Below are 24,966 nucleotides of genomic sequence, written 5' to 3'. Positions count from 1 at the left end.
ATTCCAACAAATTAAGAAATTTCCACCAATTTATCCAAAGATTAGTATTTTAAAGTTCAAAATAACTTTTATGGTGATATTACACTCATATAAAAATTACATGCATAGAAACACTCAAAGGAAATAAAAAATAATAACAGTAGTTATTTATTAAATGATTATAGATTATCTTTTTGCTATTTCCATTTTTAAAAAATTTTTATTTAGTGGATGATTATGACTTTGTAATAAACTTTTTAAAAAGGTTATTAAAACATATCATAGATTATCGCATTTTCCTCTTGGAATTATTCATATTGCTCAGCCTGCAGTGTCTTCTGTGTATGTGTCTTTGTGGATGTTTACTATGAGTTACTTTTTCTTCCCAGCTATTTCTTTTTTTTTTCCCCCAGGTATTTCTTGAATGAAGGAATAAATGAATGAATTTTGACTCCCACGTCTATGCTGCTGCTGCTGCTGCTGCTAAGACGCTTCAGTCATATTGAAATTTTTGTCTTAAAGTGTTGAAATCAGATTTCCCAAATAATGACCAAAGTCTAGACATTTAGGCTTTCTCAAAAAAAGATTGATCCAAAGCTTGTTTTAGCTATCTTATTTAGTTCTTATTCAGTGCTGCAGTCCATGGGGTCTCAAAGAGTTGAACACAACTGAGCAAATGAACTGAACTGATTCAGTTCTTGGCTATTTCCTTGATAGATATGGGTTTTGGATATGGTAAATGGATTAAAGAGCAAATGTTTAAACACACCCTGAAATGTAATACTTCTCTAAATTCCATTATTTTAAAATGATTTATCTCTTTTCAAGAGCAACATCCTGCTGGCTTCTTGAGAAATCTCATATATTGTCAACAAAGATTTAGATTCCCATCAGAACATTTGCTTTTCATGTGCAAATATGTATCTTTTGGAGACTGCCTAACATTTTTTTGGTTGTTAGGACTCATAAGTTAGAAATTATTATCTAACATTTATTCAATTGTTGAATTTTACATTTAAAGGGTCATTAGTGGTCATTTAGTTCAACATTCCTCCTGAAGCAGATTGCAACTTTTGCAACCTTGGTCAGTAGTCTGCACGAATACCTCCTGTGCTAAGAAACTCACTGCCTCCCTAGTTTGCTTCTAAAAGCTGCTTATCTTTAAGTTGTATCTATCCTAGGTGAAAGTTTCCTTCCCCAGCACAGAACTCATTGTATCAAAAATGTTCAGTAAATGTTCATTGTATGAACAAGGGGTTTTTTGACTTCATTCATTTGGCTTATTGAATTGAAATGTTATTGAACATTTATCATGTGGTGAGTGTTATTTGAAGCGCTAGGCGTATACTAGGCGTATACCAACCAATAAGAAAGACACGGTTCCTGACCCAGGAAGTGTTTTCATTCTAGTTGGAATGAATAGCCTACCCATACTACTTTTTCCTATTTAAATTTTAGAATGTCCAGCGGAAGATGGGAAACTGTACTATTAAGACAGGTTGAGGAATATGTAGACTTTTTTTTTTTTTTAATATTCCTAGAAACTATTACCTGAGAACCCCAGAGGAAAATTACAGACTGCCTGTGAGACTGGGCTGGTGGGCATTCTAATCTCAAAAATTAATGAAATGTAATCTCATTTTATGCCTAAAGCTGGTAAAGTAGGATATTTTATATATATATAGACATAAGATGGAGAGATATTAGCATGTATACTTATACTTTGTTACTTACTGATACATTTATATATGTATGTGTATATATACAGACACACACATAAAAACACATTTATTCTTAAACTCATGTACACTCACCTAAAGATGGCAGAATACACACAGAATTTTTTAAGTATTTATGATAAGGTAGTGGGATTATAGCTTTTTGTTTTTCTATATATGACACATTTTGTACAATAAACAAGCATTACTTAAGTAAGCAAAAGAAGTTTTGTAAAACAAAATAATGAACAAACAAAACCCAGAAATTCCCACTAACTGACCGTGCTCTTGATTCCTCAGTGCTTTCTTCTTACTGGTGTCTCTCTCTCCCTTGACCCTCCCCCTCCCTACCTTCTTCATTTTGTTCAGTTGCTAAGTCATGTCTGACTCTTCGAGACCCCAGGGACTGCAGCATTCCAGGCTCCCTGTCCTTCACTATCTACCGGAGCTTGCACAAACTTATGTCCATTGAATCAGTAATGCCATCCAACCATCTTATCCTCTGTTGCCTCTGTCTCCTCTTGCCCTCAATCTTTCCCAGCATCAGGGTCTTTTCCAGTGAATCAGCTTTTCTCATCAGGTGGCCAGAGTATTAGAGCTTCAGCTTCAGCATCAGTCCTTCCAATGAATATTCAGGGTTGACTTCCTTTAGGATTGACTGGTTTGATCTCCATGCTGTCCAAGGGATTCTTAAGAGTCTTCTTCAGCACCACAGTTCAAAAGCATCAATTCTTTGGCACTCAGCCTTCTTTATGGCCCAGCTGTCACATCTGTACATAACTATTGGAAGAATCACAGATTTGACTATGTGGACATTTGTCAGCAAAGTGATGTCTCTGATTTTTAATACACTTTCTAGGTTTGTCATAGCTTTTCTTCCAAGGAGTAAGCATCTTAATTTCATGGCTGCAGTCACTGTCCACAGTGGTTTTGGAGCCCAAGAAAATATCTGTCACTGTTTCCACTTTTTCCCCATCTATTTCCCATGAAGTGATGGGACTAGATGCCATGATCTTAGCTTTTTGAATGTTGAGTTTTAAGCCAGGTTTTTCACTGTCCTCTTTCATCCATTAAGAAGCTCTTTAGTTCCTCTTCACTTTCTGCCATTAGAGTGGTATCATCTGCATATCTGCACCTTCTTGACTGGGTAAATAGAGTCTCAGATTCAAGCATCATCTCCACTGAAAGCTTTCCTGATGCGCACCTAGCCCCTCCCCTCCCCAACTGCAGGGTCCCCCATCCTCATTTCTTGTGTGCCCACCATATTTGGTACCTACAACTCTGAGTTGCTTGCTTGCTTGATTTGAGCACCCAGAAGGCCTGAGCTCTGAACTCCAGCACGCAGAATGGCCCCCAGGCGATGTGTGACAAACACTTGGACCCCAGCTAGGTCACTGCCACAGCTTGCCACCAGTTTCTAGCCTCCAGCTCAAATCACACTGGCCCCTCCTTGATGGCTCCCTATTGCTCACCAAGAACCACAATGCCTTGGAGCATCCAAAAGCCTCTATGATAAGGTACCAGCTCACCTTTCAGCCTCAGTTTTCTCTTTTGTATCCTCTCCCAAGACCACTGTTCTGCCCTTAACAGTCCATGCTTTCCCACCCTTGCTCCTTCTTTTAAACTGAAATTCTCTATCTCTATCTAAGGAACTACTCAAAATTCACCCAGGAACTTCCCAGTGGCCAAGACTCTATGCTTCCACTGCAGGGAGAGCAGGTTTGATCCCTGATCAAACTGCTTTTTTCATATTTATTTTTGTAACGATCATGTTGACACAGGGCCAGTGGTTCTGCCTCAGGATGGGGTGGGTGGGCCCCCCGGGGTGGGTCCTGACCTGAATTAAAGCAATGACCCCTTTCCACTCAAAAAAAAAAAAAAAAAAAACTAAGGAACTAAGATCCTGCAGGCCACCCAGTGCAGCAAAAAAATTAAAGAAAAATTTTAAATAAAAATTCACCCCAAACTAGGATAACATCAATAGCTACTCTTAGAACTGTGATGGGGATCAGATGATACAATGTGTGTGCCTTGCAACTACGAGGCATACAATAATTAGCAGCTGTTATTACTATCCTGATCATCATGTATGCATGATGATATGCATCAGGCATCACCCTAGATCCTAAGAATAAAGATTTTTTTTAAAAAAGTTCTTGCACCTGGGCAGGTAAATAATAATAATACAATATGGTAAGTATTATGACAGAGCTAAGGAATAAAAAGCTGTGGGAGCCAAATATTAGGGGAGAGAAGTGATGAATCTCTGAAGAGATGGTATTTTCACTGAACTTTAAGAATAAGTAGAGACGCAGACATAGAGAACAGACTTATGGACACAGAGAGGGAAGGAGAGGGTGGGATGGTTTGAGAGAGTAGCACTGAAACATATACATTACCATGTGTAAAACAGATAGCTAGAGGGAGGCTGCTGTATAGAACAGGGATCTCAACTCAGAGCTCTGTGATGACCTAGCGGGGAGGGATGGGGCAGACAGTGGGAGTGAGGTTCAAGAGGGAGGAGACATATGTATACTTATGGTCGATTCATGGTTATTGTGTGGTATAAACCCACAGAACATTGTAGAGAAATTATCCTCCAATTAAAAATAAATTTAAAAAAAATAGGAAGTAAAAAGAGTAAGTCGCAATTTCACCAGGAGAGGAGACCGTAAGGTAAGATGCTCCATGCAGAGGACATGCCAAAAGCAAAACTGTGGAAGAATGAATGAATAAGGAGCACCTGGGCAGCTTCAACCACCACCACTGAGCCCTTTCTCCTGTTCAGGCCGCTGCAGAGAATCCCCTTCTTCTGCCTTCCGCTGTCCAGGAATCAGAGCCTGCAGTGCGGGGCTGAGATGGAGATTCCAAAGGCAGGAATATGCAGTACCCTGGCACTCTTTGGCCATCACCCTGATACGGGGAGAGGAGGCCTGATCCCCTGTTGGAAAGGCAGAGGTCTTCGGGTCCTGGCTGAGAGAGACGAGGCACTAGACACTCCCCCAGAGACATGGGCCACCCTTGCAGCAGAATATTGGAGAATCCACAGCCAACAGTGGCTTCAAGGAGGCAGTCAAGCATCTGAAGAGCAGCCAGCATGCCGCCCATGCAGCCCTCCCACAACAACCGCTATTTACTTTAGATGCTAGTCGTCCCCACAATTCACACACAAGGTTTATCACCAGATGCTAGTCACACAGACGGTAACACTGACAAACTTCCCAAACATGATCTCCACGGCTGGGGGTGGAGGATGTAAAGGAAGGAACAGTGTCCAGATGTTGGGAAAATCTATCGTGCCTTTATATGGAGAAATTAAAAGTTCTCTAGAAATGTCAAGAAGCCTTTCTCTCCATCTTTAGCAAATTTGGTATCTCGCCCTCACAACAGAGTAATATAATAAACTTTAACCTGTTTTCATGGTCCCTGTATTTTCCCCTACCCTCATTTCAGTCAGGAAACCTAGTTTTGTCATTTCTTGAAAGGGGATTCCAGCAAAGCAAAAAGCAGACATCAATTCCAGAGCAATAGAAATCTCTCTTCTTCTAGAGGTTGGGGCAGGAAGACTTTCTCTGATGGGCAGTAAGGTAGGAAATGGGCTTCCCTGGTAGCTCAGCTGGTTAAGTATCCACCTGCAATACAGAAGACCCTGGCTTGATTTCTGGGTCAGGATGTTCCCCTGAAGAAGGAATAGGCTACCCCCTCCAGTATTCTTGGGCTTCTCTGATGGCTCAGATGGTAAACAATCCATTTGCAATGTGGGAGACCTGGGTATGATCCCTGGGTTGGGAAGATTCTCTGGAGGAGGGCATGGTAACCCACTCCAGTATTCTTGCCTGGAGAATCCCCATGGACAGAGGAGCCTGATGGGCTACAATCCATGGAGTCACAGAGTTGGGCACAACTGAGCCACTAAGCACAGCACAGCACAGGGTAGGAAACAGAGATTCCTGGAACTGGAAAGGAGATAACAAGACTTCATAGAGGAATGCCTAAGTGGTTCCAGATTCACTAAAGATTTCTATAGCCCAGGTTTGTCCCTCAGAGGAAAACAGAGATGGACAAACAGGTGCTAATTAGAAGTGAACTAGGCCTCCCCCATTCCTTAATAAACTAAACCCTGGGACAAGACTGAGTCCTCAAATGACAGGGTTGTAATTCCCTCCTGTCCAGTAAAATAGGGACTCTTCTTTGTCAGTAGAAGCAGCCCTTCCACTCCTGCCTGAAGATATTAGTCCTGCATTGCCTGAGGAAACTACAATGACCTTCCCTCAGGTAGGTGCCTTGCAAGACACTGTGAAATACAAGAACATCTTTATGTTCCATGTTAATATTTACCAAGGGCTTCCCAGGTGGCTCAGAGGTAAAGAATCGGCCTGCCAAGCAGGAGACCCAGGTTCAATCCCTGGGTCAGGAAGATCCCCTGGAGAAGGAAATGGCAACCCATTCCAGTATTCTTGCCTGGAGAATTCCATGGACAGAGGAGCCTGGTGGGCTACAGTCCAAGAGGTTGCAAAAGAGTTGGACAAAACAGCATCTAAACAAAAACAACAACAGTCATCAAAGAGTAACCTTAGTGGAAGAAGACTTTAATCACGAAATCGGTAGGATGACCCATTTTGTGGATACCCAGTCAGCCTTTTTCCCCAGCCAATAAGCTCATGAACAAAGTGGCCATGGTGGCAGCATGTTCAGTTGCTCAGTCATGTCTGATTCTTTAGGATCCCACAGCCTGTAGCCTGCCAAACTCCTCTGTCCACGGGATTTTCCAGGCAAGAACACTGGAGTGAGTTGCCATTTCCTTCTTCAGGGGATCTTCCCAACCCAGGGACTGAAGCCAAGTCTCCTGCATTGCAGGCAGATGCTTTACCACTGAGCCACCTGGGAAGCCCAAAAGGCAAGAGCAAGGCACCCCCGGCTGGGCTTGAACCACCAACCTTTCGCTAGACAGCTGAACACGCTAACCGATTGTGCCACAGAAATGGAAGTCATACATGGGCTGGGCAACACAGACTTCTGTTCACCATGGAAAATAACCTGGCTTCAGCTACTGCTAAGTGCCCAAACTGTCAGCAGTGGAAATCAACACAGAGTCCCAGATATGGTACCATTCCCGGGTGGTCAGCCAGCTACCTGGTGGCAGGTTTATTATATTGGATCCATTGTGGAAGTGACAGTATTTTGTTTTTACTGAAATAGACACTCTAGAGTGGGATTTGCAGTCCCTGCCCACAATGCTTCTGCCTGAACTACCATCTGCGGGCTTATAGAATACCTCATCCACCACCATAGTACTCCACACAGCACCGTTTCTGACCAGCAAATGAAGTACAACAATGAACCCATGCTTATGGAATTAATCAGTCTTACCATGTTCTCCACCATCATGAAGCAGCTGGCTTGGCCTTTTAAAGCCTGATCACAACACCAGATAGGTGACTGGGGCAAGGTTTTCCAGCTTGGATCAGCATCCAGTACATGGTACAATTTCTCCCATATCAGGGATTCAAGGTCCAGGACTCAAAACATGGCAATAGCACCATTTACTATTATTGCTAGTGATCCACCAGCAACATTTTTGCTTCCTGACCCCACAACCTAATTCTCTCCTGGTTCTAGAAGCCTTGGTTTCAAGGGGGGAGGAAATGCATCTACCAGGAGACACAGAAAGGGATTCTACTGAACTGGAAGTTAAGACTGCCACCCAGCCATGTTGGTCTCCTCATAACTGAATCAACAGGCAAAGAAGGGTGGATAAGGTATTCTGTAAGTCCACAGATGGTGAAGGTGATTAATTCAGGCTACCAATGGGAAATTGGACTGCTGCTACACAATGAAAGTGAGGAAGAATACTACCAGAATGCAGAAGATTCCTTATGGCATTTCTTAGTATATCATGTCCTTGTGATTAAAGTCAGTGAAAAACTGTTAGCCAAATTCAAGCAGGACTACGTATTCCAACAAAATAGACAATCTAGATGACCTGGACATATTCCCAAAACAACACACACATGAATTATCAAAATTGACTTGAGAAAAAACAGAAAATCTGAATAGACCTGTATCAACTAAGAACATTGAATTAATAATTTAAAATCTTCCCACAAAGAATCAGCATTTGTGGGATGCTGATGCTGAGTTCTATGAAAAATTTAATGAAGAAACAATACCAATCCTACACAAATTCTTTCAGAAAAAAAGAAGAAGAAACACTCTCAAACTCATTTTGGTAGCTCGGTATTAGCCTGATATTAAAGCAGCCAAAGAAGTAACATGAAAAGGAAACTATAAATCAATATCCCTCATGAATATAGATGCAAAACTCTTAACAAAAAATAGCAAATCAAATCTAGTAACATTAAAAAAAAAAACCATGACCAAATGGAATTTAATTCAAGAATACAAGGTTGGTTTAATATTCAAAATTTGATAAATATGATATACCATATTAAAGGAATAAAAGACAAACTCACATGATTATCTCAACCGATGCAGGAACACATTCAGTAAATTTTAATATTTATTTATGATATTAAAAAAAATCAACAAACCAGAAATAAAAGTGAACTTTCTCCACCTGATAAAGGGCATCTATGAAAAACCTTTGTTAATATCGTATTTAATGGTAAAACACTGAATGCTTTCCCCTTCAGACTGTGAATAAGGCAAGAATGACTGTTCTGATCATTTCTATTCAACACTGTACTGAAGGTTCTAGCCAGTGCATAAAAATATATAAGGGCCTACAGATTAAATGGAAGAAGCAAAACTGTATTTATGTGCAGATGATATAATCTTATAGATATAAAATTGTATAAAATCTACCAAAATGTACTAGACCTAATAAGCTAGTACATAATAATCCAGTACATCTACCAAAAATGTACTAGATCTGTGACCTGGTCAAGTCACAGGACACAAGCTGATTCTAAATTTTATAAATATTTATATGAAAATTCAAAGGACTTAAGATAACAACAAAAAACTGCATACTAATTATTAGAGAAATGCAAATCAAAACTGTAGTGAGGTACCACCTCACACCAGTCAGAATGGTCACCTCATCAAAAAGTCTAATAATAAATGTTGGAGAGGGTGTGGAGAAAAGGGAACCCTTCTACACTATTGGTGGGAATGAAAATTGGTACAGCCCTTATGGAGAACAGCGTAAAGATTTCTTAAAAAACTAAAAATAGAGTTACCATATGATCCAGCAATCTCATTCCTGGATATATACCCAGAAAAGATGAAAACTCTAATTCAAAAAATACATGCCCCCACGATGTTCATAGCAGCACTGTTTATCATAACTAAGACACATAGTAACCTACATGTCCATCAACAGATGAATGGATAAAGAAGATGCAGTAAACATATATATGCATACATTCATACAATGGAGTATCAGCCATAAAAAAGAATGAAATCTTGTCATTTGTAGCAACATGGATGGGCCTAGAGATTACCATACTAAGTATGGTAAGTCAGACAAAGATAAATATCATATGATATCATTTATATACAGACTCTAAAAATTATGCAAATGAAATTATTTACAAAACAGAATTATAAATATTTATATAATATTTACACATAAATATTATATATATTTCATGAAAGTCACTCAGACGTGTCCAATTCTTTGCAACCCCATGGACTATACAGTCCCTGGAATTATCCAGGCCATAATACTGAAGTGGGTAGCTGTTCCCTTCTCCAGGGAATCTTTCCAACCCAGGAATCAAACTCAAGTCTCCCACATTGCAGGTAGATTCTTTACCAGCTGACCTACCAGGGAAGCCCGGTTTATATTTATGTATACGTAAGCGTTACACTTAGCAACTGAACAACAACAACAAAACAGAAACAGATCCACAGACATAGGAAACAAACTTATGGTTACCAAAGGGGGAAGGGGGGAGGGATAAATCGGGAACTGGGGATTAACGGATACATACTATAAAATACAAAACAGACAACAAGGACCCACTGTATAGTACAGAGGACTATATTCAATACCTTGTAATAACCTATAATGGAAAAGAATCTGAAAAAGAATATCAGACACACACACATATATACATTTCCAGTTTTCTATACATCTGAATCATTGTGAATCAACTATACTTCAACAAAAAAGATTCAGACGAAGCACAACATTGGAGGGCTTATACAAAACTTAGAATACAGGTACGATAACCAAGATGCTGTGCTACTGGGGTAAAGAGCAATATCTAGATCAAAGGAACAGAGTAGAATATACATAAATAAACCTTCATATGTATAGCCAATTGATTTTGACAGAAGTGTCAATTCAACAGGGGAAACCTTAGTCTTTTCAAAACTTGGTAATGTAACAACTGTCTATCCATATACCACACACACAAAAAAAGAACTTAGACCTTTGCCTCACACCATACGTACCACATGTGTGTGTGCTAAATCGCTTCAGTTGTGTCTGTATGGACTGTAGCCTGCCGGGCTCCTCTGTCCATGGGGTTCTCAGGCAAGAATACTGGAGTGGGCTGCCATGTCCTCCTCCAGGGCCTCTCCCCAACCCCGGAATCGAACCCAGGTCTCTTATGTCTCCTGCATTTACCTGCAGGTTCTTCACGAGTGTCACCCGGGAAGGCGCCATACATCCCACACATAGCTCCAACTGAATCACAGGTCTGAAGGTACATCCTGAATCTGTACAATTTCTGGAAGAAAACATAGGAGAAAATCTCTGTGACGTTGGGTTAGGTAAATATTTATTAGACATGACACCAAAATCACGATCCATAAAAGAAAAACATGTTCACTGGACTTCATCAAAACTGAAAGCTTTTACTTATAAAAAGAAACTACTTAAAAAATTAAAAGGGAGAAAATGATTGCAAGCCATATATCTGATAAAGGACTTGTATGCAGAACAGATAAGGAACTCTTACAATTCAATAATAAGAAAACCCAATAGAAAATGGGCAAACAATTAGAATAAATATTTTACCAAAATAGATACACATGTGGCTAATATGCACATGAAGAGATTCTCAAAATTAACAGTTATTAGGCAAATGCAAACCAATACTACAATAAGATACTTAATCCACTCAGGTGACTATAATAAAAAAAAAGATTGAATATATCCAGTCATACAGTGTCGGTGGGAAAATAGAAGGGTTCAGCAAATTTGGAAAACATTTTCAGTTTCTCCAAATGTTAAAAATACACTTCCTACATGACTAAGCAATTCCATTCCCATCTATCTACAAGAAATGAAAACATTATGTTCATACAAAAACTTGTAAATAAATAATCATAGCAACATTGTTCATAATAACCCCAAACTGGAAACAAATGTCCATCAAACAGTGAAGGAATAAAGATGCTGTGGTTTGTCTGTACATTGGCATACTGTTCAGCAATAAAAAAGAACAAACTGATGACACATGCAATGACATGAATGAAACTCGAAACATCGTGTGAGTGAATGATGCAGATATCAAAGATTTGTATTGCCCAATTGTATTTACATGAAATTCCTAGAAGAGGCAAAACTATGGAGACAGGAAGCAGATCAGTGATTGACTGGGGTTGAGTGTGGGAGTGCGGGTTGATTGCAAACAGACAAAAAGAAATTTGTGGGGGGAATGGGAGAGTTCTAAAACTGAATTTAAGCCATTGTGGCAAATTTATATAAATTTACTAAAATTCATCAAACTATGAAGTTACAGTGCATGAATTATATGTATATAAAGGATTTCTTTGGAAGGACTGATGCTAAAGCTGAAACTCCAGTACTTTGGCCACCTCATGCAAAGAGTTGACTCATTGGAAAAGACTCTGATGCTGGGAGGGATTGGGGGCAGGAGGAGAAGGGGACGACAGAGGATGAGATGGCTGGATGGCATTACTGACTTGATGGAGGTGAGTCTGAGTGAACTCCGGGAGTTGGTGATGGACAGGGAGGCCTGGCGTGCTGCAATTCATGGGGTCGCAAAGAGTCGGACACGACTGAGCGACTGAACTGAACTGAAGTTATACTTCGATAAAGTTGTTTTCAAAAACTGTACTAAATCTTGAATTCTTGAATTTATAGATTTAAATTCATTACTATTTCATCTGCTTTAGTTTTCCCCAAGAAAATATTATCCTTTTTACTATGAGAATCAGTTTGAACAACAGCTGGCCACCTGCCTTCATCATCCTATAATTTATTTTGAAAATGCAAATGCTTCTGTTACATGTCTTTGATTCCTTCTTCAAAATCTTTGCTGCTTTGAAATTATTCCACTGGGAAAAGGCTCAAGAATTGGGTCAAGACTGTTCTATACATCAGTGTCTCTTTTGCTGTCTCGTATACAGGGTTATTGTTAGCATCTTTCTAAATTCCATATATATGCGTTAGTATACTGTATTGGTGTTTTTCTTTCTGGCTTACTTCACTCTGTATAATAGGCTCCAGTTTCATCCACCTCATTATGGACTCTGTTGCAGAGGGAGAGGGTGGGAAGATTTGGGAGAATGGCATTGAAACATGTATAATATCATGTATGAAACGAGTTGCCAGTCCAGGTTCGATGCACGATACTGGATGCTTGGGGCTAGTGCACTGGGATGACCCAGAGGGATGGTATGGGGAGGGAGGAGGGAGGAGGGTTCAGGATGGGGAACACATGTATACCTGTGGCGGATTCATTTTGATATTTGGCAAAACTAATACAATTTGTAAAGTTTAAAAATAAAATAAAATTTAAAAAAATAAAGTAAAAAGGCATCTACCAAAAAAAAAAAAAAAATTGGGTCAAAACACAAGAATCCACAGTGATCATGAGGTCCAGGTAAGATTCCACTCCCTTATGTGCAAATCTTTCCTCCAAATCTATAGCAATGATTACTTGGAGCCAAGGTTATTGCTTTTTAAAGACTTAAAGTCTTCTTTAAGAAGACTTATACTTTCTAATTGTATTACATCTTCCTTGCATTAATATAGAGATGAAATTATTGGGAAGCTCCTCTCTGGTTGTTGTTATTCAGTCAATAAGTTGTGTCTGACTCTTTGCGACCCCATGAACTGCAGCACACCAGACTTCCCTGTCCTTCACCATCTCCTGGAGTTTGCTCAAACTCATTTCCATTGAGTTGGTGATGCCATCCAACCATCTCATCCTCTGCTACCTGCTTCAGTTTCTGCCCTCAATCTTTTCCAGCATCAGGGTCTTTTCCAATGAGTAGGCTCTTCACATCAGGTGGCCAAAGGATTGGAGCTTCAGCATCAGCACCTGGAGCCTATTCATTAAGTCTTCTAGACCCAGTGCCATCCAGAATGTGAGTTCTGGGATCTTGGAAACCCTAAGTAAACCTCGCTGGCCCCTTCGGCCACACTTTGCACATCTTTCATACTTAGAAAGTTCTGTGAGTGATTTAAAAGATTTTTAAAATTTTCACAAATCATAAAACCCAAATCAAATCATGCTTAGAATTTCTTTATCAATCTATAAATTTCAACTAAGTTGAACTATCGATGAAATTATCACTCCAAAAAATTCAGTTAGCTAAAAACTGAAACAAACTATATCTACCAGTTTGTGCAATGAAATTCCAAACAAAACATACACACAATTCTGGGAAAAGTTGCCCATATCTAGTAGCAGAAAACCCATGGCTCTATTTATGAATGGTGGGTTTTAGATGAAATGCAACTTTTAGAAGATAGTGGTTATTTTTATAATGGTAATAATGATAGAGATTACCAGTACTTCCCAGCTAATGTCAGTACTGCTTCCCCAGAAATGAGAGTGTTAGTCACTGAATTTTTATTCAGAAGATTATTTTGGTCAAATCTCTCTGAGATTCTGGGAATTTGAAAATTTGTTTCAGAGAAACTTATCATACCTTGTTATTATTTAGTTACTAAGTTGTGTGACTCTTTGAGACCCCATGGTCTGCAGCCCACCAGGCTCCTCTGTCCATGGGATTTCCCAGGCAAGAATACTGGAATGGGTTGCTATTTCCTTCTCCAGGGGATTTTTCCAACCCAGGGATCGAACCTGTGACTAATGTAGTGGCAGGAGTCCTGTATTGGCAGAGCCACTGAGCCACTAGGGAAGCCACCAGGAAAGCCCCATATCAGACTTAGCAGAAGAAAAAGTTGTAGAATGATATAACCTCAGATGTGAAAGAGACCAGTCACCTAACTCGGCAATCATCCCTAAAATTTCCCTGGAGTTCATCTATGTAGTTCTAGTGACTCTCAAAGTTTGGAAATCCATATTCCTTTAAAAAAATTTTTGCTTTTCATTTTTATTGGCATTTTTGTCTATCACTGAATTATTGGACTCCTTGATACAGTTTGGATACATGATGCAAGTATTTCCCCCTGATGTGTAGCTTATGTTTAGGTTTTTTTAATGGTGACTTTTGAGGAGAAGTTTTCAATTTTCATGAAGTATAGTTAATCAGTCTTTTTAAAAATCAATCTTTCATGGTTAGTGGTTTTATACTCTAAGTCATTGATTACCTCAAAGTTCAATGATATTCTTCTATTTGGGTCTACAAACATCATGCTGCTGCTGCTGCTGCTAAGTCATTTCAGTCGTGTCCAACTCTGTGCGACCCCACAGACGGCAGCCCACCGGGCTCCCCCGTCCCTGGGATTCTCCAGGCAAGAACACTGGAGTGGGTTGCCATTTCTTTCTCCAATGCATGAAAGTGAAAAGTGAAAGTGAAGTCATTCAGTCATGTCCGACTCCCCGTGACCCCATGGACTGCAGCCTACCAGGCTCCTCCGTCCATGGGATTTTCCAGGCAAGAGTACTGGAGTGGGGTGCCATTGCCTTCTCCAATTTTAGCTAATAATTTCAAGTTAATTTTGAATTAACTTTTCATATATATTAGGAGTCAGGGTTCATTTCTCTCTGTACAGATATTAAATTATATAGCACCATATGTTGAAAAGATTATCCTTTCCCTATTAAATTATCACAGTACCTATGTTGAAAATCAATTGCCAGTATATGAGTAGCTCTAGATTATGTGTTTCATTTATTGATTTGTCTATCTTATGCTAATACCAAGCTCTCTTTTTACTGTAATAATACAGCTTAACCCAATATATCCAAATATTATCATTTCAACATACAGGCAGTACAAAAAAATGAGATATTTAAAAATTTTTGTTCATACTAAGACTTTGAACTTTGATATGTATTTGACACAGCATAAGTCAATTTGGATTAATTGCTCTGCAAGCATTCAGCAGCAGATTCTTTACTCTGGTAAACATATTGGACAGGGCTGTGTGTGTGTGCATGTATGTGCCTGTGCATGCTCAGTCGCTCCGTCATGTTTGACCCTTTGTGACCCCATGGACTGTAGACCGCCAGCCTCTGAAGCCATGGAATTTCCCAGGCAAGATACTTGAGTAGGTTGCCATTTCCTCCTCCAGGAGATCTTTCCAACCCAGGGATCAAACTCGCATCTCCTGTGTCTTCTGCATTGGCAGGCAGATTCTTTACCACTGTGCCACCTGGGACACTCCACTGGGCATGGAAGTCATTGATTATAAGTGAAGAGAGCTTCAGAATAAAGTGTATGAGAGTCTGAGATTTTAAAGCTGAGTACTTCTGCTTTCCCCCCTATTTTTCTCACAAAGCATGTTGGATCTTAGTTCCCTGACAAGGAATTGAACCCCCATCCCCTGCTTTGGAAGCATGGAATTTTAACCACTGAACCTCCAGAGAAGTCCCCTTGAGCACTTCTGCTTTTAGGACAATAAGTTTTAAGTCTGAACTCAAAGGATCTTGTTTGCCTTCACCTCTCACTTTTCCATAAATTAAGGGTGATGCTGTACCTGCCTGATAATGCAAGTATGAGACTTTAACAAGATAAAATCCCCTAAAGCATCTGCCATGTTGTGTCGCTGTCATTGTTCAGTCACTAAGTCATCTCCGACTCTTTGTGACCCCATGGACTGCAGCCCACCAGACTCCCCTGTCCTTCACTGTCTCCCAGAGTTGGCTCAGATTCATGTTCATTGAGTCTGTGATGTTATCTAACCATCTCATCATAGATTATCCCAAAACAATGGTTCTCTCACTGGTTGCTCCCCTGCTCTCAAACATCCACAAGCAACCTTAGCCAGGACTGATGCTCACTATGTTTAAAAGCAATATCAGAGCCACAGGGCTTCCCAGGTGGTTCAGTGGTAAAGAACCCACCTGCAATGCAGGAGTGGGTTCAGTCCTTGAGTAGGGAAGATTCCCCAGCGTAGGAAATGACAATCCACTCCAGTATTCTTGCCTGGGAAATCTCATGGACAGAGGAGCCTGGAGTTGCAAACAGTCAGATACAACTTAGTGACTAAACAACAACAACCAAAGGCCTCTTTACTTAGAGTTGTATTTGTGTGCCTTTCACAAAATCTTGGTCAATTTTCCAATCCAAATCAGCAAAGGAATTGTTCATAGAAAGGTATAATGCTATGTGTTCCTTTAAACTGTAAAACATTTAATAAGATGCCAAGGATTGAAAACCTGATTCAGGGCTCAAAATGGCCAATAAGGTTTTTTCCTTCTCAGTTCTATTAAGACATAATTAATGTATTACATTTGTAAGTCTAAGGTCCATATTTTTTTGACTACCAGGTGACGGAATTCCAGTTGAGCTATTCCAAATCCTGAAAGATGATGCTGTGAAAGTACTGCACTCAATATGCCAGCAAATTTGGAAAACTCAGCAGTGGCCACAGGACTGGAAAAGGTCAGTTTTCATTCCAATCCCAAAGAAAGGCAATGCCAAAGAATGCTCAAACTACCGCACAATTGCACTCATCTCACATGCTAGTAAAGTAATGCTCAAAATTCTCCAAGCCAGGCTTCACCAATATGTGAACCGTGAACTTCCTGATGTTCAAGCTGGTTTTAGAAAAGGCAGAGGAACCAGAGATCAAATTGCCAACATTTTCTGGATCATGGAAAAAGCAAGAGAGTTCCAGAAAAGCATCTATTTCTGCTTTATTGACTATGCCAAAGCCTTTGTGTGGCTCACAATCAACTGTGGAAAATTCTGAAAGAGATGGGACTACCAGACCACCTGATCTGCCTCTTGAGAAATTTGTATGCAGCTCAGGAAGCAACAGTTAGAACTGGACATGGGAACAACAGACTGGTTCCAAATAGGAAAAGGAGTACGTCAAGGCTGTATATTGTCACCCTGTTTATTTAACTTATATGCAGAGTACATCATGAGAAACGCTGGACTGGAAGAAACACAGCTGGAATCAAGATTGCCAGGATAAATATCAATAACCTCAGATATGCAGACGACACCACCCTTATGGCAGAAAGTGAAGAGGAACTCAAAAGCCTCTTGATGAAGGTGAAAGAGGAGAGTGAAAAAGTTGGCTTAAAGCTCAACATTCAGAAAACGAAGATCATGGCATCTGGTCCCATCACTTCATGGGAACTAGATGGGGAAACAGTGGAAACAGTGTCAGACTTTATTTTGGGGGGCTCCAAAATTGCTGCAGATGGTGACTGCAGCCAGGAAATTAAAAGACGCTTACTCCTTGGAAGGAAAGTTATGACCAACCTAGATAGCATATTCAAAAGCAGAGACATTACTTTGCCAACAAAGGTGCGTCTAGTCAAGGCTATGGTTTTTCCTGTGGTCATGTATGGATGTGAGAGTTGGACTGTGAAGAAGGCTGAGCGCCGAAGAATTGATGCTTTTGAAGTGTGGTGTTGGAGAAGACTCTTGAGAGTCCCTTGGACTGCAAGGAGATCCAACCAGTCCATTCTGAAGGAGATCAGCCCCGGGATTTCTTTGGAAGGAATGATGCTAAAGCTGAAACTCCAGTACTTTGGCCACCTCATGCGAAGAGTTGACTCATTGGAAAAGACCCTGATGCTGGGAGGGATTGGGGGCAGGAGGAGAAGGGGACGACAGAAGATGAGATGGCTGGATGGCATCACTGACTTGATGGACGTGAGTCTGAGTGAACTCCGGGAGTTGATGATAGACAGGGAGGCCTGGTGTGCTGCAATTCATGGGGTCACAAAGAGTCGGACACAACTGAGCGACTTATCTGATCTGATCTGATAGTCTTTTTTCTAGTAAGTCTTAAAATCATATAATTTAAGTTCTCCAATTGCTTTCTTCTTTTCTGAACACTGTTTTGGCTATTTTAGGTCCTTTTCATATGCATATCTATATAAATTTCAGGATTAGTGCAGCAATTTCTACAGAGGAAAAAGAATAGGGAGGGAAGGAATGGGAGTGAGAATCCTGCCAAGCAATTGATTATAACTGCTTTGATTTTATAAATCAATTTTAGAGGATTAACATCTTAATATTGAGACTTCTAGGTCCATCTGGGCTTCCCTGGTGGCTCAGACGATAAAGCGTCTGCCTGCAATGCGGGAGACCCAGGTTCGATTCCTAGGTTGGGAAGATCCCCTGGAGAAGGAAATGGCAACCCACTCCAGCACTCTTGCCTGGAGAATCCCATGGACGGAGGAGCCTGGTAGGTTGCAATCCATGGGGTCACCAAGAATCGGGCATGACTGAGCAACTTCACTTTCACTTTCAAGGTCCATCTATTGTTGCAGATGGCAGAATGTCCTTTCTCATGGGAAAGGAAAAAATAAATATATATCACATCTTCTTCATCCATGCACCATGCATCCATTTATGGGCACTGAGGTTGTTTCCATATGTTGGCTATTTTGAATAATATTTCAGTAAACTTTGGAGTAATCTTATCTCTTTGATGTCTTGTTTTAATTTCCTTTGGGTATATACCCAGAAGTGGAATTGCTGGATGACACAGTAGATCTATTTTTACTTTTTTGAGGAACCGTCATATTATTTTCCATAGCAGTTGAGCCAGTTTACATGGAAATCCATATTCTAGTCATCCACTTTCTGTTTTGTTTAGCCAAGTGTATGTTTCAGAGTAAGGAATCAGTTCTGGCTGTGTTTGATTAGATGAACCTGGGGAGAATTATACCAAAAAGGAAAAGTAAATGTCACAAATCTAAGTATCGGAAAACTTCCCCCCACCTCTTTCCAGGATCATCCTGTTCCTGGTCCCCCAGTGCCTGCATTTGTTAGACCTCAGCTACCATCTCCAGATGCCACCTCCTGCCTCTGGGAGGGCAGAGGAGCATGCAGAGGTCTGCAGTTTCTCTTCCTGGTTCCTGGTTTGTATTTTTGTGAGACAATGATAGACAGATGCTTCCTCTACCCAACTTAGTACATCTAAGCTGTGAGTCACTATACGGGAAGTAAAAGGAATTCCCCAAACTATATACATGATACTCTTGGGGGTTTTCTATTATTATTAAATGAGGTTTCACATATCACAAAATAACACGTACAACTTGTGTAAAAAACAATTCACAAGCCTTTCAAAGAAGGACTTAGAGCGATGATCTGCCATGAGCATCATCGTGCCAGTTATTACTCATGGGGCTAAGGGTGCCTTGCATTCTTTTTTTAAAATACATCTTTCCATGAACAAGCACAATATGTTGTTGCTGCACGAAGTAAAATTACAAAAGAAGTTATTTTTATCCTCCGGAAGGTTAACATTACATTCTGAGCGGACTCAATCTAATGATTAACAAAAAGGGAAAAAAAAAAAGGAACTGACATATCGGGAAATGCAATATTTTTTTCTTTTCCTCCAGATTACATTTCTGAAATATCTTTTCCTATTACATAAAACCATACTCTCTAAACAATTATGTCTGTTAATGACTGTCCCCAGCTTGTAGAAGGCGGTGACAGTAAATCCAAGCTACAAAAACGAAAGAAACAAGAGACTATGTCATATAAAGAAATAGCAGTCAACTCTGAAGCATGCCTTCTTTTTCTATCATTTCTGTTCCAGGCTCTGCATTGAGACAGTACAGTGTTGCAGAAGAGCCTAATCTGTAAGTAGAAAGGTCTTCATCATTGCAAAAATCTCTGTGGGAACAGTAGCTCCATAATTTACCAATTGATCTTGAGCAAGATAATTAATCACAGCATCTCAGTCTCCTCATCTCTAAAGTGGGGATAATGGTGCCTCCTGCTTTAGAGAGTAGGATTAAATGAGGAACGTGAGCAAAGACCTTACTTAACACATTTCCTGTCACACAGCAAGCACCCAGGGATTATCAAGCAGGATCCTGGCTCCTTAGATTTTGAGGAAGGAGTGACTTAGTAAGAAATAAAATGAAAAGAAAGAAGTTAAAGGACAAAAGAAGGCCTGATGACCTGCTCGATATTGAGGTTTATACTGCAGCATTTCATACCACACCATTCCACCTTGGTGATACTGAAATTACATACCAGTTATTTTCCATTCAATATATTTGTAAGGTGACGAGTCACCCACTCCCATTTTTCAAAGGTTGAGCTGAAATACCAAAACGATGAAGTCCCCATGGGCAAAACCAAAAGGAAACCCACAACTTGCTGTGGTCTGTAACTCACTTCTGCTGCTCTGTCCATGAGCACCAAAAGTGGGTCTAATTGTCATTTCTTCTTTTAAAGAACACCTCTTATACATGAACTGGGGTGAAAAAAAAATTTATGATGATACATATATAGATTAAACATTACATATCACAAGAACTAGAAGAGCACATGAACAAATAAAAATACAATTTTATTTTGGGATAAAATTATATACGATATTTGTGCTAGATTTCCACTATTGAAAATATTTATAATAAAAACCGACACTACCCATGCATAGATCTTAGTACAGTCAATATCATTCTCTTCTTTTGCTTTCTTTCTCTTTCTCTAAACACTAAAATCTGAAATCACTAGGTGATAGGTGAAGACTTTAGCAGATTCCCTCTCATCTAGTTCCATGATGTATGGATATTCTTAAGAGATAATTTCCTAGTTAACTGTGACCCATTCCTAGCACTGGAGGAGGCAATGGCAGCCCACTCCAGTATTCTTGCTTGGAGAATGCCAGGGACAGAGGAGCCTGGTGGGCTGCTGTCTATGGGGTCGCGCAGAGTCGGACACGACTGAAGCAACTTAGCAGCAGCAGCAGCAGCAGCATTCCTAGCACAATTACTTACCAGAGACTAGAGGAAATAAAAGAATTCAGCAAACTATTGAGTACTAATTGCAAAGCACATAGATTTTAAATCTCAAAGGCAGATGCTTAGGGGTTTCCTTGGTGGCTCAGTGGTAAAGAATCTGCCTGCCAACACAGGAGACACAGGTTCGCTCCCAGGTCTGGGAAGATCCCACATGCCGTGGAGCAACTAAGCCTATGCACCACAACTACTAAGTCTGCACTCTGGTGCCCAGGAGCCACAATTACTGAAGCCCGAGTGCCCTAGAGCCCTTGCTCTGCAACAAGAGAAGCTACCAGGATGAGAAGCCCAAGCACCGGAACTAGAGAAAAGCCCACACAGCAACAAAGACCCAGCACACCTGTAAATTAAAAGATCCCACATGCTGCAACTAAGACGCAGAACAGCCAAATAAATATATTTTTTAAAAGGCAGATGCTTGGGACCAGCAGTCCAAAAGTTTGAGCACCATCATTTTGAATGCTTGATTTGTCTTAGAAGTCCTTCACTCCTGAGTTACTGGATAGCCCAGCACTGGAAGAGGCTTCTCATTTCCTGCCAGATGCCAATCATCAGCATAAAACCGCTTTCTGCTTAATCCCACCCCCATGCAAAGCAGCACGGAACCATTGTGCGATCATCATGCTGACTCAAACACATATAAGAAAGGGGGTTCTTTAGGGTTTTCTGTGACAGCATAGGATTGAAACATACATATTAAAATAGATAATCAGCGCAAGTTTGATGTATGAAGCAGGGCACCCAAAGCCAGTGCTCTGTGACAACCTGGAGGGGTAGGGTATGGAGAGCGGTGGGAGGGGGTTCAGGATAGAGGGGACGCATGTATACCTATGGCCGATTCATACTGATGTATGGCAAAAATCATCACAGTATTGTAAAGTAATTATCCTCCAATTAAAGTAAATAAAGTAAAAAAAGAAAAGGGCAGAAGAAAGAAAAGACGAATGAAAACAGTAACAGTAATGAGAAAGAAGCAGAAAGGACTTGTGACATTCCTCAGTCCCAGAAGCTCCTCTGTCAGCAGAGGCAGCTGAGTGAAGGAAAGACAAGCTGTGCTTTGAGCGGGGAGTTGCAGTGTGCCAGCAATCCCGCACGAGCCGGATGCCTCTCCAGCAGTGCACTAAGGGCTTCCCACAACTGGGAAAATCCATCCTTCCCTTGGAGAGAGGCAGTGACATTTCTATTTCTGGACATGATCTATAATCTCATACTCACTAGGACTGCCACTGAGAAATTCCCCACATTACATTCCTATCCCCAGAGGGAACACTCAGTGCCCTTGTGACCAGTTTTCAGGTGGCAAATAGGATATTTTTTCTACTTCTTTGATGGGTATGGCTACAGATTGAGCAGAGCCATGCAACAAAAAAGCTGGCTTTTAGCCAGTATTTCACAAGAATCTTGAGGTCTTTTGAAATCATGATAAGATTTGATTTACAGGGTCTTAAAAAACATTATGTATCAATACCCATGTACACACACACAGCGTGCAAAGGCCTTGCGAGCGTCATGTCTTTCTAACCATCTTGGTCTGCTGCCCCACTTCCTGCCTTCGTGAACAGGATGTGACCCAACAGGATGCAGCTCTCCCTGTTTTCAACTTTCCAGCTCTGAAAACCTGATGCCTGGGTTGGATGACTTGATCAGTGACTTCTAGTAACCATGACCAACAAGGGGAAAATCCATACTCCAATCATCTGAGGCTTGAAGACTGTTGAACTTGCTACACTTTTCCTAGATGACTAGCAGTCTCTTCTCCTGAAACAGGTGAAGAGCAGGAAAAAACTGAACAGCCGATCCAACATCTGACTGGATCCGTAACTGTTCTGCTATATCTCTGCCAAGGGCTGTGCTGCCCCCAAGGGTGATCATTTTACCCTGCAGGAGAAGATAGCGGGAACCACATGTGAACTCACAGCCCACACCTGCTTCCCAGTCCCCTCACTGGACACTCCATATGATCATCTGAGATCAGCTGCATGCACGAAGGGGGTCTGATCCTGGCCATCAGGGCTGGCTCCTTCTAAACAGCTGTCATTCATCCAGTTTTATAAATGAGTTAATTGAGGCATGGACTTCCCTGGTAGCTCAGCTGGTAAAGAATTTGCCTGCAATGCAGGAGACCCTGGTTCGATCCCTGGGTCAGGAAGATCCCTTGGAGAAGGGATAGGCTACTCACTCCAGTATTCTTGGACTTCCTGGTGGCTCAGTTAGTTAAGAATCTGCCTGCAATGCAGGAGACCCATATTCAATTCCTGGGTTGGGAAGATCCCCTGAAGGAGGAAATGGCAACCCACTCCAGTATTCTTGCCTGGAGAATTCCATGGACAGAGGAGCCTGGTGGGCTACAGTCCATGGGATCGCAAAGAGTTGCTAAGTAACTTATTCCAGGCAAAGCTTTTTCTACTGCAGCATACTTCTAAGGGGGCAGCAGTAGAGGAACCAGTAGAGGAATTGCCAAGTATGGCCAATAACAGGCTAAAGACAGATACCAAGGGAGGGATGAAGGTCACCTCTTTACCTCAACCCCCCAGCTCCTCTCAGTCGCCTGCCATTCACCAATTTGTAGAGTGCATTTGGAATTCGTATCTCTCATCAGTGCCTGCTCTCAGAGTGACACCCAAGGCAGTCGTGCTACTTTGCTGGTTTCACTTGTCCGAGGTAGTCCTGTGACCAGAGGTTGGTCCCACTGGCCCTCTGAGAGCCTCCTGTGAGCATCCCCCATTTCCTGAAGCTCCCTCCATATACAAGAGAGAAGCAAAAGCCTGAAGCTGGAGGGGCAAGGTGTGGGAAGGCTGGCTTTCTTGGGCTTTCAAGAGCTGGAACCTCAGTAGTCAGCCCCACAGACCACTTGCAACACACTAGCTTGGTTTCCATAGCTCTAACTTGAGCAGACTGCATTAGAAATGTAAAGAAACCTCTGTCCTACTGCAAAGCACACGACTGTCCACTGTGCCACAGTACCATTTTCCTAGATTCTCTATGTATGTTATTATGTGATATTTATTTTTCTCTTTCTGACTTACGTTACTCTGTGTAACAGACACTAGGTTCATCCCTCTTACTAGAACTGACTCAAATTTGTCCCCTTTTATGGCTGAGTAATATTCTACTGTGTATATGTACCACGACTTCTTTATCCCATTCAATTGATGGATACCTAGGTTGCTTCCATGTCCTAGCTATTGTAAGTAGTGCTGCAATGAACATTGGGGTATATGTGTCTTTTTCGATGATGGTTTTCTCAGGGTATGTGCCCAGTAGTGGGACTGCTGAGTCATATGGTAGTTTTATTTCTAGTTTTTAAAGAAATCTCCATAGCAGCTGCATCAATTTACATTCCCAACTGTGCAAGAGGGTTCCCTTTTCTCCACATCCTCTCCAGTATTTATTTGTAGATTTTTTGATGATGGTCATTCTGACTGGTGTGAGGTGATACCTCATTGTAGTTTTGATTTGCATTTCTCTAATAATGAGCAACAATTGCACTCATGTCACATGCTAGTAAAGTAATACTCAAAATTCTCCAAGCCAGGCTTCAAGAGTACATGAACTGTGAACTTCCAGATGTTCAAGCTGGTTTTAGGAAAGGCAGAGGGACCAGAGATCAAATTGCCAACCTCTGCTGGATCATTGAAAAAGCAAGAGAGTCCCAGAAAAACATCCATTTCTGCTTTATTGACTATGCCAAAGCCTTTGACTGTGTGGATCACAATAAACTGTGGAAAATTCTGAAAGAGATTGGAAGACCAGACCACCTGACCTGCCTCTTCAAAAACCTGTATGCAGATCAGGAAGCAACAGTTAGAACTGGACATGGGAACAACAGACTGGTTCCAAATAGGAAAAGGAGTACGTCAAGGCTGTATATCGTCACCCTGCTTATTTAACTTATATGCAGAATTTATTTAACTTATATACATCATGAGAAACGCTGGGCTGGATGAAGCACAAGCTGGAATCAAGATTGCCAGGAGAAATATCAATAACCTCAGATATGCAGATGACACCACCCTTATGGCAGAAAGTGAAGAAGAACTAAAGAGCCTCTTGATGAAAGTGAAAGAGGAGAGTGAAAAAGTTGGCTTAAAGCTCAACATTCAGAAAACTAAGATCATGGCATCCGGTCCCATCACTTCATGGGAAATAGATGGGGAAACAGTGGAAACTGTCAG

Source organism: Bos taurus, chromosome 3, assembly GCF_002263795.3.
Source record: "Bos taurus isolate L1 Dominette 01449 registration number 42190680 breed Hereford chromosome 3, ARS-UCD2.0, whole genome shotgun sequence".
In the NCBI taxonomy this organism is placed as follows: Eukaryota; Metazoa; Chordata; class Mammalia; order Artiodactyla; family Bovidae; genus Bos; species Bos taurus.
This window is presented reverse-complemented; position numbering follows the sequence as displayed.